At 38.0% G+C, this 12,636-nt stretch overlaps 1 long non-coding RNA gene across 1 annotated transcript; it reads right to left on the bottom strand.

Moving 5' to 3' along the window:
• Positions 1–7,286: 7,286 nt before the first annotated feature.
• Positions 7,287–11,826, bottom strand: LOC128104387 (uncharacterized). Its single transcript, XR_008215981.1, has 3 exons — positions 10,774–11,826; positions 7,923–8,016; positions 7,287–7,440 (listed from the first exon to the last, which is right to left on the bottom strand). It is a non-coding gene; the product is annotated as an uncharacterized LOC128104387 (long non-coding RNA).
• Positions 11,827–12,636: the final 810 nt, after the last annotated feature.

Genomic DNA, 12,636 nt, shown 5'->3' with positions numbered 1-12,636 from the left:
AATTTGCATTTTCTTAATGACAGCAACATTGAGCATATTTTAATATGCTTATTTGCCATCTGCACATCTTCCTTGGAAAAGAATCTGCTATCTTTTACCCACTTTTTAATTGGATTGCATTTTATACTGCTAAAATTTAACATTTAAAAATTTAAGCTTAAAATGATAATGTTTTCTTGCAGATTGTAATCTGAGCTAGTGTCATTTTTTACCATCTTGATACATATTATACATCTCTCAAATCATAGTTATCTTCACCGTGAGCTTATTTTTAACTAGCCAAATCTGAGCTGATATTTTTGAGACTCTCTTGAACAGGATGAGGGTTGTATTACTGCCCACTGGGTTGTAACTCAATGTGTTGTGTAGTATCCAGAAATCTTCCACAGTCCCTGAATCATTTCCATTGGTTGGGATGTGGAAATAATTGTGTAACTTAACAGTCATCTTAGTGCTTGCCTGAGATCTCTAATAAGGAAGGTGGAACACTCAGGTAAGAAAGCCCAACTCCCCAGTGCTGCCATAGAGTATTGTTGTATTGCTGGCCACCTTCAGATGTTTGCAAGTGTGTCAATTGGCTTCTTGTCACTATAAAAATACCTGATACATAACTTATAAACAGGAAAGGTTCATTTGGATCACAGTTTCAGATGTAACGGTGGAGGATTATTTTACCCTGCTGCTTCTGAGGCTGTGGTAAGGCACCATATCTCAGTGAAGAGTGGACAACAGAAAAGTCTATTGAATTCATGCAACTAGGAATCAAAGCAATGCATAGCATTGGGGTTGGGTTCCAGTAATCTCTTAGTGGGCACATCTTCAGTAAACTTATTTTTTCCTCTGGGCCCCCACCTCGTAAAGGCCCCACTTCTCAATGGCACCACAGTATAGGCACTAAGCCTTCAACCCGTAGCCCTCTGAGGGCACATTTCAAACCCAAACTATATCAACAAGAGACAGAAATGAACTTTCATATCATTTATATCTTTATTCTTTTTGGATATGTGCTTTTGTAGTGAAAGTAATCCTAACCAAATCGGGACTTGAAGTTGAGCCTTTTGGCTTAATTCTTTGTTTTCCACATACTCAATTAGCACAGTGAATCTGTCATGCTACAATTTATGTTTCATCACAATTTCTCATTCATTTTGTCATTTTTATCACTCACTAAGCTGAAAGTCACAAGAGTAAAAGAGTCCTTCTTGTCAGTTTTCTCTCTCAGATACCACAGTGTCCGCCCAATAATGAGTACTTTCTGAACTTTAATTTGGCAAATCAACTGCCTACTGGAGGACCACGATACAATCTGAACTTTCATATGAATGCATAAAATTTCTTTTCTGCATATGTTTTGTCTTCCCAGTTATTTTAAGAGCCTAGAGGGAAGAGACTACTCCCTCTCTCCACATTGACCAGCTGATGACTCTTTGATGATATTGTTAATGTTCTGAGTAAAACAAGTTTGGATATTAGGTAGTATTGTAATCACTATCATTTTTACTATGTTTTAAAGAAGAGAAAACTGAGACACAAAAATTAAGTTACTCTTCATCTAGGAATTATCAGAATTAAAATTCTAATAAAGAAAAATTGATTATAAAGCTCTACTTTCAGCTATAGCACTATGATGGCTCTGTGGGATCTTCAGATCTTCAGATATACATGTTAGAGGTTGTCTTAGTTAAGGTTTCTATTGATGTGAAGAGACACCATAATACTGGCAACTTTTATAAAGGAAAACACTTAATTGGGTGGCTAATAGCTCAGAAGTTCAGTCCATTATCATCATTGTGGGACATGGCAGCAACCAGGCAACATGGTACAGGAGAAGGAGCTGAGAGTTCTACATCTTTGATCCACAGGCAACAGCAAGTGAACTGTGTCAATGGGCATACCTTAAGCATAGGAGACCTCAAAGACTGCCTGCACAGTGACACATTTCCTCCAATAAGGCCACACATCCTAATAGTGCCACTCCCTATGAGCTTATGGGACCAATTACATTTAAACTACCACTTTCGTGTTCCCATCTGCTTACCTATGTTGTTAAGTTTATATGGGATACTTTGAGGGGCTGACATTTGTTTATAGACTTTTTGAGAGATTCCTGAGAAACTTCATGCATAATCAAGCCATCTTGTGTAATTATTCTCCAGACATGACAGCTTCTAGAATAATTATGTAATTTTTGTATTGAAGGTATCACAAGAAGTAGAGAAAATTCACCACGACTCTAGAGGGTAGATGGTGTTTATGTTAATATTTATAATGGCAAAGGCTTTAGAAATAACTGATACTCATTTATGTAATCAGCAAAAGTTAATTGGTCACTGATTATTTTCCAGAATATTAGCTATATTCTAGAAATACAGAGTATCTTTTTACTTAAGGAACTCACAATGAAGGAGAGTCACAGAGAGGTAATTGCAGAACTGTCTGATAACATGTTGAAAACATGCACAGTATGGGGATATTGCTGGGAAAGAGAAACATCTACCTGCAGAGTGGAATACTAGAGAGTGAGTCACAATAAGCCAAAGTGAAGTGGGATCCTAAAAGATGTTGTTAGTAGGAGCTAGAGATAAACGAACAGGGAAGCAATGACAGTAGCATCTTTTATTTTAGAAAAGATGAGTTGTTCAATAGGATGTAGGGTAAGGAAGAGAACTGGAGGAGAGGAAGGACTAAGCCAGGGCATTCTAAACAAAAGAGCAAGTGGGAAGGAATACCTGGAAGAAAGAATTCCTGAAGGTTATGTGGTGAATCATAAGTGATCATATTCTTAAGTGAGAAGTTTAAGGCAAGAAGTGGCGAGAGTTTAGCATTTCAAACAATTAGGCAGAGCACTAGTAATGGAAGTTTTTAGAAGATTGCCAGTCTGGGTCTAGCTCAGTAAGTCTCAAGCTTCCTAATGCTGCAATCCCTTAATATAGTTCCTCATGTTGTGGTGACCCCCAACCATAAAATTATTTTTGTTGCTACTTCATAACTGTAATTTTGCTTATGTTATGAATTGTAATGTAAATATCTGTGTTTTCTGATGGTCTTAGGTGACCCCTGTGAAAAGTTTTTTTTTTTGTAATCAGACCTTTCCTGTCCTGACCACCTGGTCCCAAATAACTGACTCAGAGGCTGAATATAAATTATAAATACTCAGTCAATAGCTCAAACTTGTTACTAGCTAACTCTTAACTTAAATTGACCCATATTTCTATTTATGTTTTGCTACATGGCTCATGACTTGCTACCCTATTTTTACGCATCCTAATGCTCAGCAGTGGTTGCTAGCTGGCATCTTTCCTGACTCTGCCTTCCTTCCCATCATTCTCAGTTTGGTTTTCTTACCTAACTTCCTGTCCAGCTACTGGCCTGTCAACTTTTTGTTAACCAATGAGAGTAATACATATTCACAGTGTAATACATAATCATAGGATTATTCCACAGCATTTTTCTATTTTTGTCTAATTAAAAAGGAATGTTTTAACTTTATTATAATAGTAAGATTACAACAAAAAATGTTATTAAGAATTACAGTTACAATATCCAGTCCATTTTTTTTGACAAAATTAGAGAAAATAGTTATCTATCTTATCTTGGTGAGTCTAAAGTTTCACATTTAATTTATCTTTTTCATAACTAAGAAAAACTATAACTACAACTTTCTAGTCTTCAACTCCATCAAAGACCCCAGAAGGGTGAAATGTTACCTAACAACAGGGAAATCTTGCTGCCTGGACAGTTACCCAAAGTTCCTCTGTAACTTTGGGACATCCAACTCTGGCCTACAGGCCTAGTATATATGACAGACTTTCCTGTGATACATGGAATTCTGAAGGACTGTCCTATGTTGTCTTGGCAAAGTTTGGCAGTCACCTGCTTTTGTGTCCTGCTGGTCCAGTTTGGACAGTAACTGTCAGCAATTGAGGCAAGAGCAGTTTCTTTGCCCACATGGCTAGCTTTTGCCATAAAGAAAACAAATTCCATGTGGAGTTTCTTCGATGTCCATCATCATTTTTGAAGTACTTTGTGTGGTGACATATTGTGTACCCTAATAAACTTTGGCTGAAGATCAGAGAACAGAATAAGACTCTAGATAAAACATAGAGGCCAGACAGTGGTGGTACAGACCTTTCATCCTAGCACTCTGGAGGCAGAGATCTGTCTGGATCTCTGTGATTTAAAGCCACCCTGGACTACATGAGATTGGCTCAGTCTAGGAGAGAAACACAGCCAGGCAGTGGTGGCACACACCTTTAATCCCATCACTAGGAAAGTTGAGACAGGAAATGATATGGGTGGGCAGAGAAAGGTATATAAGGCAGGAGGAGACAGGAACTAAAGTCTTTTGGCTGAGGAAGGCTTTTCAGGCTGAGAGTCCTAGAGGTAAGAGGTGGCTTGTTCCTTTGTCTCTCTGAACTTTCAGCATTCACCCCAATATTCTGGCTTCGGGTTTTTATTATAAGACCATTTAACAATTTGTGTCACAATTTTGTGCTGCTGGGAGCAGATATGCCTCACTGTCAAGAAAAGTCTAAGTTCTTAAAACATTTTGAATGCCATATTCTGAAGGTCTTTGAAGTGTTTAAAGATTGCTTTTCTATCTAAAATACATCTCTTATGACCTTGAAAACCTAACATGACTATAAGTTTGCTATTATAGATGACTATTAATCTATACTCCTTAACTATATATTACATTTTAAATTAGCTGCATAAACATAATGCCCTAAAAGAGAATAGAAATATACATACAGTATTAGAAAATTAACTTTAAATTTGTATCAATAAACCAAAATCTATACTAATGTAAAATATGTAAGATTAATAGTTGTTTTTTAGATTAAAGGGGATTCAATAATCTACCCTTTTATCCTATTATTTCTATATCCCCTTTTTCTTTTCAGAACAAGATCTCTGAATCTAATTCCTTTGTTTAGTTTTTTTTCCTGATCATTATCCATAACAACTTGCAAACAACCCCCCTTACTGATGACAAACATTCATAATTTATTTTTGGGAATATGGGCATAGTTCTCTAGACTATGTCCTGCTAATTGGGGGACACTGGTAATCTTTGGGAGACCCTGAGAAAATTTAGGATTATGGTCAAGTTCTGACTGGAGTATTCTGTGATGCTGCATCATCTCAGCCAGCAGCCCTAAAGTTGTTTTGGAAGTAGAACTCAGAGGAAACTATAACAGAGGTGCTCTGAAACATTGGATCATCTGGGCCATCCTTTCCCATCAGAGATTTTTCAGGGAGTCTTTTTCAATCAAACCCTATTTTTCTTAACCTAGAATGAATTCACAGCTTCTCATTTCCCGTGGAAATAAAAACAGAACCTCTTTCCCAAAGTAACATACCTTTTGACTTAAAATTTGAAGTCAAGATATTTTTTAAAATGTATAGGTTGGTTTAATTTAGCAGCTTTCATGATCAAATGTCTCTTAGCAGTTATCATTTGTTCATTGGTAGTAAAAAAATTTAAAGACAACACAATAGCACACAGTATTAAGACTGTGTATTTTCCATCTTTACGTGGCTTATTACGTTTTTATTACTCTATTCCTTTTTATGATTTATTTTAAAACTATATTTTGTTATCTAAGACTGTATATATTCTTTTTTATCTCTCTCCCAAGCCCACACATACTTTTTAAACTCACTGTGACCTGTTTAAAGGCTGTTTTTGTCTGGATTTGTCCTTACTGAGCATCTGTAACCTTTTCTGTCTGCATGAGGAAGAACAAAACAAAAACTGCTGTGTAACTTAGATCATGTGTTCTGGTGCTGGCTCCTACCCCTCGATTTCCTGAGAGTCCAGTCTCATGGTGGAGGTACGTTTACTGCCAGCTCTAGGAGCCACTTTTACTGCCCCAACTCTGGGAAGTTTCTAGGTCCATGCTGCCACTGAGAAGGGTGGTGCTCATAAACACCATGTAAGTGTTTGGTGGTAGGACCTCTTAAAAAAGCTGCCTGTTTTTGCTTCTAGCAGCAAGCCAGAAAGCCATCTCTTAAAGGAGCTGTGCCTCTGCTCAACACCAGCAAACAGAGCCTGTGGGAGCAAAGATGGTTACCAAGAAACTGTGCTTGACTCTATTTTTGTGTGTTTAGAATCCTTTTTTAGGCTTTTTTAGGTCTTGTGTGGAAATTCCGGCCCTGTGTTGGGCCGCCACCAGAAGGGTCAGGACCCACATATTGAGAACTGCTGGTTGCTGATGGATGGTGCAGGTATAGCAAGATTAGATTTCCCAAATGCCAAACTAAAATTACATTAGTCCAGGAGTCTACATTTTATGTAACAATTTGCCTTTTGTGGGTAAGTTGGGAAACAGGAACACAATTTTTAATTTAAAACAAAATTTAATATGATAAGATTTGATCATGTTTCCCCCTCCCCCAACTTCTCACAGATCCTTCTCACCTCCCTACCCAAACAACTTTATGTTCTTTCTCTCTTTCAATGAAACAGAACAAAACAAAAATCAAAATGAACACAAAACCAGTAAGACAAATAAATAAATCTCAAAAAAATGAAACAAAAGTCCACAAAAACAAACAAACAAATATGGACTTCATTTTGTTTTGGCCAACTACTTCTGGATGTGGGGCCTACCCTGAAATGTGGTTGATATACTCAGTGACACTCTATTCGCAAAAACTGATTTCCCCAAATAGTTTCTTGGTTAGGGGTGGAACACCATGTCTACATTCCTCTCTTAGTTGTGACAGCCCATCAGTTCTGAATGTGTGTAGGTTCTGTGCATGCTGTCAGTTTCTGTGATGTCATATGTGCATCAGTGCTGGTGTGTCTGGAAGATACTTTTACTTGGAGTCATCCATCACATCTGGCTCTTAAAATTTTTTTCATATCCTTTTCTGCATAGATTCTCGATGAGTTTGATGAAGCCATTCTAATTAGGACTGAGTGTTCCAAAATCTCTCTACACATTGTCCACTTGTTTGAAGGCACTTGTCAATCCACAAGTATATTATACTAAAACAGCACACACATGAAAAGAAATGAATAAATTAAAAAGTACATAAACAAATAATTAAATATCCTTGCAGAGAAGCTTACCGTAATGAGAGATGGAATTCTGAGAATACATTAGGATCTAATTTTCTGTGAGTGCCTCAAAGAATCTGGCAATTTAGTCTCAGTACAGTCTTTTTTTTTTTTTTTTTTTTTTTTTTTTTTTTTTTTTTTTTTTTGAAACAAGGTTTCTCTGTGTAATTTTGGTGCCTGTCCTGGATCTCACTCTGTAGACCAGGCTGGCCTCGAACTCACAGAGATCCCCCTGGCTCTGCCTCCTGAGTGTTGGGATTAAAGGCGTGTGCCACCACCACCCAGCTCAGTACAGTCTTTAATTTGTTGTCTTTAGAATTGAGTCGTTAATGCCATCTGAGTTTCAATCTTGAGTAATCTTCAGGGACTGTCTGTTGAGGAGATGAAAAATTCATATTAGGAAATTTTCCATATAGAACAATGGAAAAGAAGGTAGGTGCACCCATGAGATTGCTAGATATTCTCAAATAGAGTATGCCATCCCTGTAACAGCTTTGTACAGATGTATGAAGTAGCTACAGGTGTGGAGCAATTGACTTCTTCATAGTCTTGTCTTCTAGTTTCAACTCTACCTTATATCTAAACCACTTTATGTCTAAATAAATTCACTTCAATAAATTCAGGTTCCCTTCTTCAGTAAATCCCATTTCATGGAACTTCTTGAAACTGAAATACTTAGGTTTGATTTTCCTGCTTGGAGTCCAATTATTATTTTGCAATTAAGATTTTTCCCCCATGTACCCTCATTTAGTCTAAGATTTGTTCTGCATCTAATAATGTTTAGTATTTCTTTTAATTAGAGATCCTAGTCCATTTGAGGCCCCCTGTTGTTCTGCTGCTTATCGGAACTCACATCTCCTTCTCTAATTTGGTTCATGAAGTCGTATCCATTTTCATGACTTGTTCCAAGATCTGTGTTATGAAGGCTTTCTTGACTATTCCACATTCTGTAAAAGGATGAGTGTGAAAATTATTAGTGAAATATGTGATAATATTCAAATCAAAACTATGTATCAGAAATAGCTAGCTCTCTAACAATTTGAGAGTGAATGGGTGGGTGAGTGCAATTCCATACCAAGAGATGTATGCCCAAACCACAAAAGATTACTAAAATTGCAAATTTTCTACCAACCAATAAATGAAAAGGAAATATCACACCTCTTTACATAATTCTGACACTATAGAAGTTTACTCACACTTGGAATGAAACCAATTCCCATTTGGATAATTATCAAGCAAAGATTGTAAAGATGCCAAAAGAGAATTGCCTCTCAAAGCCTTCCCAACCATCTTTTCCTAAAAGAAGTCTGGAGATATGTAACACTGAAATTTAAATTTCCCTGAGATCAGTCTTGAGTTGGAAAATGGATGGAAGCAGGAAGGGAGAACAAAAGAAAGAATAAAGAGTGTTAAATTTTTATACAGATAGACCTGTAACTGCCTCTTTCTCTCTAAACATTTCTATTTGAGAACTCCAAGCTTCTTCCATTGCTATTAGTGGCCAGTTTCTCTGGTTAATGAGGCAAGCACTTATTCATATCTTTCACCGGACGTGGCTGTAAGCAGAGAACAGTATAATGGCAAAAGATGCTCCTGCCCCTTGTACAGAGTCCACATAGGGATGCAGAAGCTGATGTTGCCTGCAGCTTAGATGGGTCTCCAACTCTCCTCAGGGCTGCCCATGGTCGGCTATGGAACAAGGAGGCACCAGTTCTCCCTCTTCTCATTTGCCTGTGATCCTCTGTAGGAATCAATGTGCTATCATACTAATTAGCATCTAATTATGCTCTCTCTTGGATTATTTTTCTTGGTTTTTCAGCTGTATTGGAGATCCTTAAGGGCAGAAAAGCCCCTGTATTACCATTCCTGTTATCCTAGCATTTAGCAGAATGCTGAACACAAAGAAAGTGCACCATATGTTATCGGATCTCACTTGGTACATAAAGACAGAGAAGTCCAGGGAGCCTGAGAACTTCCTTTACTGAGGCAAAATTTTAATAGTGCCATCACCAGTAATTCAATTTTTATTTGAGGCAGTTAACTTTCCACCAGCTAAAAATAATATTAATTGTGCACTTAGTATCTGTGAAGTGTTTTCACATATGTTATTTAACTTAATTATTACAACCAGAACCAGATGAAGAGGCAGACCATCTGTACCATCGCCTGGAGCTCCCCTCTGACAGGCAGTACAAATCTAAAGGCTCTTAAGTTAGAGAGGTGCGGGTTTGTGTTCACTAAGGTCTTGCAGTTGAATGTTCACTGAAGATCAAGATGTTACAGGAGAGCTTTTCAGAAACATGAAGTCTTAGTTCTGCTTACACTTTTCTGAACTAGGAACTATTTTACCCTGGTACTAATGATCATGGGGAAACTGAAAGCCAGCCTTGGGGACAGTATTCCTATGGTTAGAGATACAAATCTTACATGCTGGTTAGGACTTTATATATTGCTTAGGTAGAGGGATGTTCTGAGATATATGCTTAAATAAAAACAGGTGATCAAGAAACCAACTCTCTGTACTATTGCCTGAGTGATTTCTGGACAGGTTTGTTAATTTAAATAGCTATGCTTGGGTTTAGAAGAAGAGTGCCCATAATATAGCAGAGCCTGAGAGTGGTTGGTAGTGTTCAAAGTTAAATTTCAAGTCAGAGCAACATGAACAATATTTTAAGTAGGATTAAAAAACAATTAGTTCAGAGAACACTATCTGCCTATTTCAAATCCCCTCACATTTACCAGCTGGCTGGGGCTCTTGCACCTACTGTTCCTTTCCACAGGATGTACTTCTTCCAAGTTGTGCTTGGCCAACTCTGTCTGCCTATTCATGTTGGCTCTTTTCTAGACACTGTCACTGAAGACTTTCCTAGACACTGTCATTGAAGTAGCCCTGTTTCCTCAATCCTTTTGTTAGTAGAACTTTATGCTAAGTTCATCTTCTTTCCTTACAATTTCTTCCCCTCCAGATTGTTACCTCAATGAGATGATGTTTTTCTCTGTTGTTGAACATCTTATTCCCTATGTCTGCAACCCTGGACACAGTGAATACTCTATAAACTGCTGTATAATGTATAAGCCTACAGATAGTAGAGTAGCATCAAAACAGTTGCTAAGGTTGATAGGTTAATGGGATAGTAAATTTTGCTTGTCAGCTTGGTTGTATTAAGAAACACCTCAAGCATTAGTGAGACCCATCTTTAGGTGTGTCACAGAGAATTAACAGATCGGCAAACATAGATTCTTGTAGTGGGTAGCCATTCCAGCTTTGATCTGGAAGTTCCAACCCCCATTGAGGCTTCGGTAACTGTCACACCTACAAGGCGGGGCCAAGAGAGGACCCTGAAGACCCAGGATCCAGATGGGCTGGCTCTCTTGGCTCCTGGACCCTGGACGCTGGAGGTAGACCGAGCAGAGTTCTCCAGAGAACACCGCTGGACTGCGCTATGCCTTTCCCAGACTCTGTAAACTATCCGTTCACTTGTAAGTTACCCCAGAAAATAAACCTCCCATTTAACTACGTGGAGTGACCTTAATAATTTCACCAATAGATTCTGAATGTGGATGACATCATCCCATGAGCCATATTGAACTGAAAAGCAAATATGGAAAAATGAGAAAAGGAACTATATTAGTATGAGTCAGAGTTCTCTAGTGGAACAGAACTAATAGAATAGAATATTATTATAATTATTAAAGTGACTTACAGGCTATGGTTGAGATAGTCCAATCATGGCTGCCTTCTGACAGAAAGGCCAAGAATCTGGTAGTTGTTCAGTGCATGTGGCTGGATGTCTCAGCTTGTCTTCAGTCTATGTTGGGATCCTGAAGAAATAAGTTCTAATACCAGTGAAGTAATGCCTCATCTGCAGAATAGATGAACTTGCCAACAAGAGTGAGGGTAAGCAGACAAAAAGCAAAATCTTTCTTCTGTCCTTTTATGTAGACTGCCACCATAAGGTCTAGCCCAGATTTAGAATGTGTCTTCTCACCTCAAATGATCTAATAAAGAAAATTCTTCACAGCTATGCCCAACTGTTTGGGCTTTACTTGATTCCAGATGTGGTCAAGTTGACAACCAAGATCAGGGATAACATAAGCTGAGTAACAGCATTACCTGCTCTCTGCTTTCTCCTTTAATGAGATGTGAGCAAGTATTTTAGTCATACTCCCTTTGCCATACAGCCTCCTGTCCCTTGCTTCTAACCAACCGAGTACTGCACACAGGATAGGATTTTTAACTTTTAATTGAATTATATAACAATACCCTAGCAGAACAGATTGGGAGACTGTTGATTTTGAATAAGCCAGCTAGAATTCTGTAAGAATCAGGTGACAAGGAAACATATCATCCTCCCTTACTAAAGATATCCAAGAGTGACAGCCAGAGGAGAATAAAGTGTTACATCCAAACCCACAAGTCTGGATACAGACCTTTTCCCAAGTGAGCCTCTGGTGTGACTACCACCCTCCAAATGAAGCTGTCATCTGAGTTCCAACTCTGAGCAAGACCCAGGTAAACTGTGTGGACTGCGGCTCTGGGGAATGAAATAGTAATTGTGTGTGTTTTACCAGTGACTCTGTGACCATTTGCCCACTAATCCAAATCTGATACAGGTCATTGCATAACATATAAAATTCATTATGCTTACATATTTGTATGTTAAATAATTATTCAATTTATATCTTCAGTATTAATTTAAGGTTTTTGGTTTATCCTCAACATTTTCAATGAAAAGTTTTAATGTAAGTATTTGAAACAAAACTATTTTTTTCACAAATGATCTTGAACAAATTATAATTATTTTAAGGTCTATTTTCAGTATCTAATACTTTAAGTACTGTTATTTTTATTTCTATTGCCTTTTGGTTTTAATAATTTTTTTTGTTTCTTGGGATAACTGGTATTTTTTATTCAATATCAATATTCTTCTGGAAAACTGTAGACAGTTCTAGCCATGATGGAATAATTAGAATTCTGGAATGACTTTATGAAATAAATGTTTCTGACACTGGATATCAGACAACCCAGGACTGAGAAAGGAAGGCAAGCAAGAGGAAATCTTAGCTTGTTTTGCTAGAAGGGATGATTGTACATAGTTGTGCAGAAAGGGACGCTAAGTGAAACATGGTGCCTTTATTTGTTGCAACAGAAGGGGGTCTTAAGCATGAAGATGCAGTTGAAATCCATAGCGTGGAGCATTACAAAGAAGTTGTACAGAAGGAATATTTCAGATTTACCGATTAATGTCCCCTGATGCATTGACTAGATGCCAAGCTATATATAGGTGTGGCAAAACTCCATGGGTTCAGGAAGAAGGATCTAGGGAAGTTTATTCCTAACTGTGAGGGGCCTGGGTTTCAACAAAGAAGACACAGACAACAGCAGTGAGAACATGAATCTGAGTTGTGCATTATACAAGTGTTAACAACTGTAAGTAGCCGGGCGGTGGTGGCGCACGCCTTTAATCCCAACACTCGGGAGGCAGAGGCAGGCGGATCTCTGTGAGTTCGAGGCCAGCCTGGTCTCCAAAGCGAGTTCCAGGAAAGGCGCAAAGCTACACAGAGAA

This window comes from Peromyscus californicus, unplaced genomic scaffold (genome assembly GCF_007827085.1).
Source record: "Peromyscus californicus insignis strain IS unplaced genomic scaffold, ASM782708v3 Scaffold_8__1_contigs__length_139910024, whole genome shotgun sequence".
NCBI classification, from domain to species: domain Eukaryota; kingdom Metazoa; phylum Chordata; class Mammalia; order Rodentia; family Cricetidae; genus Peromyscus; species Peromyscus californicus.
The sequence above is the reverse complement of the archived record's forward strand: the minus strand, read 5'-3'. Positions and strand labels throughout refer to the sequence as shown.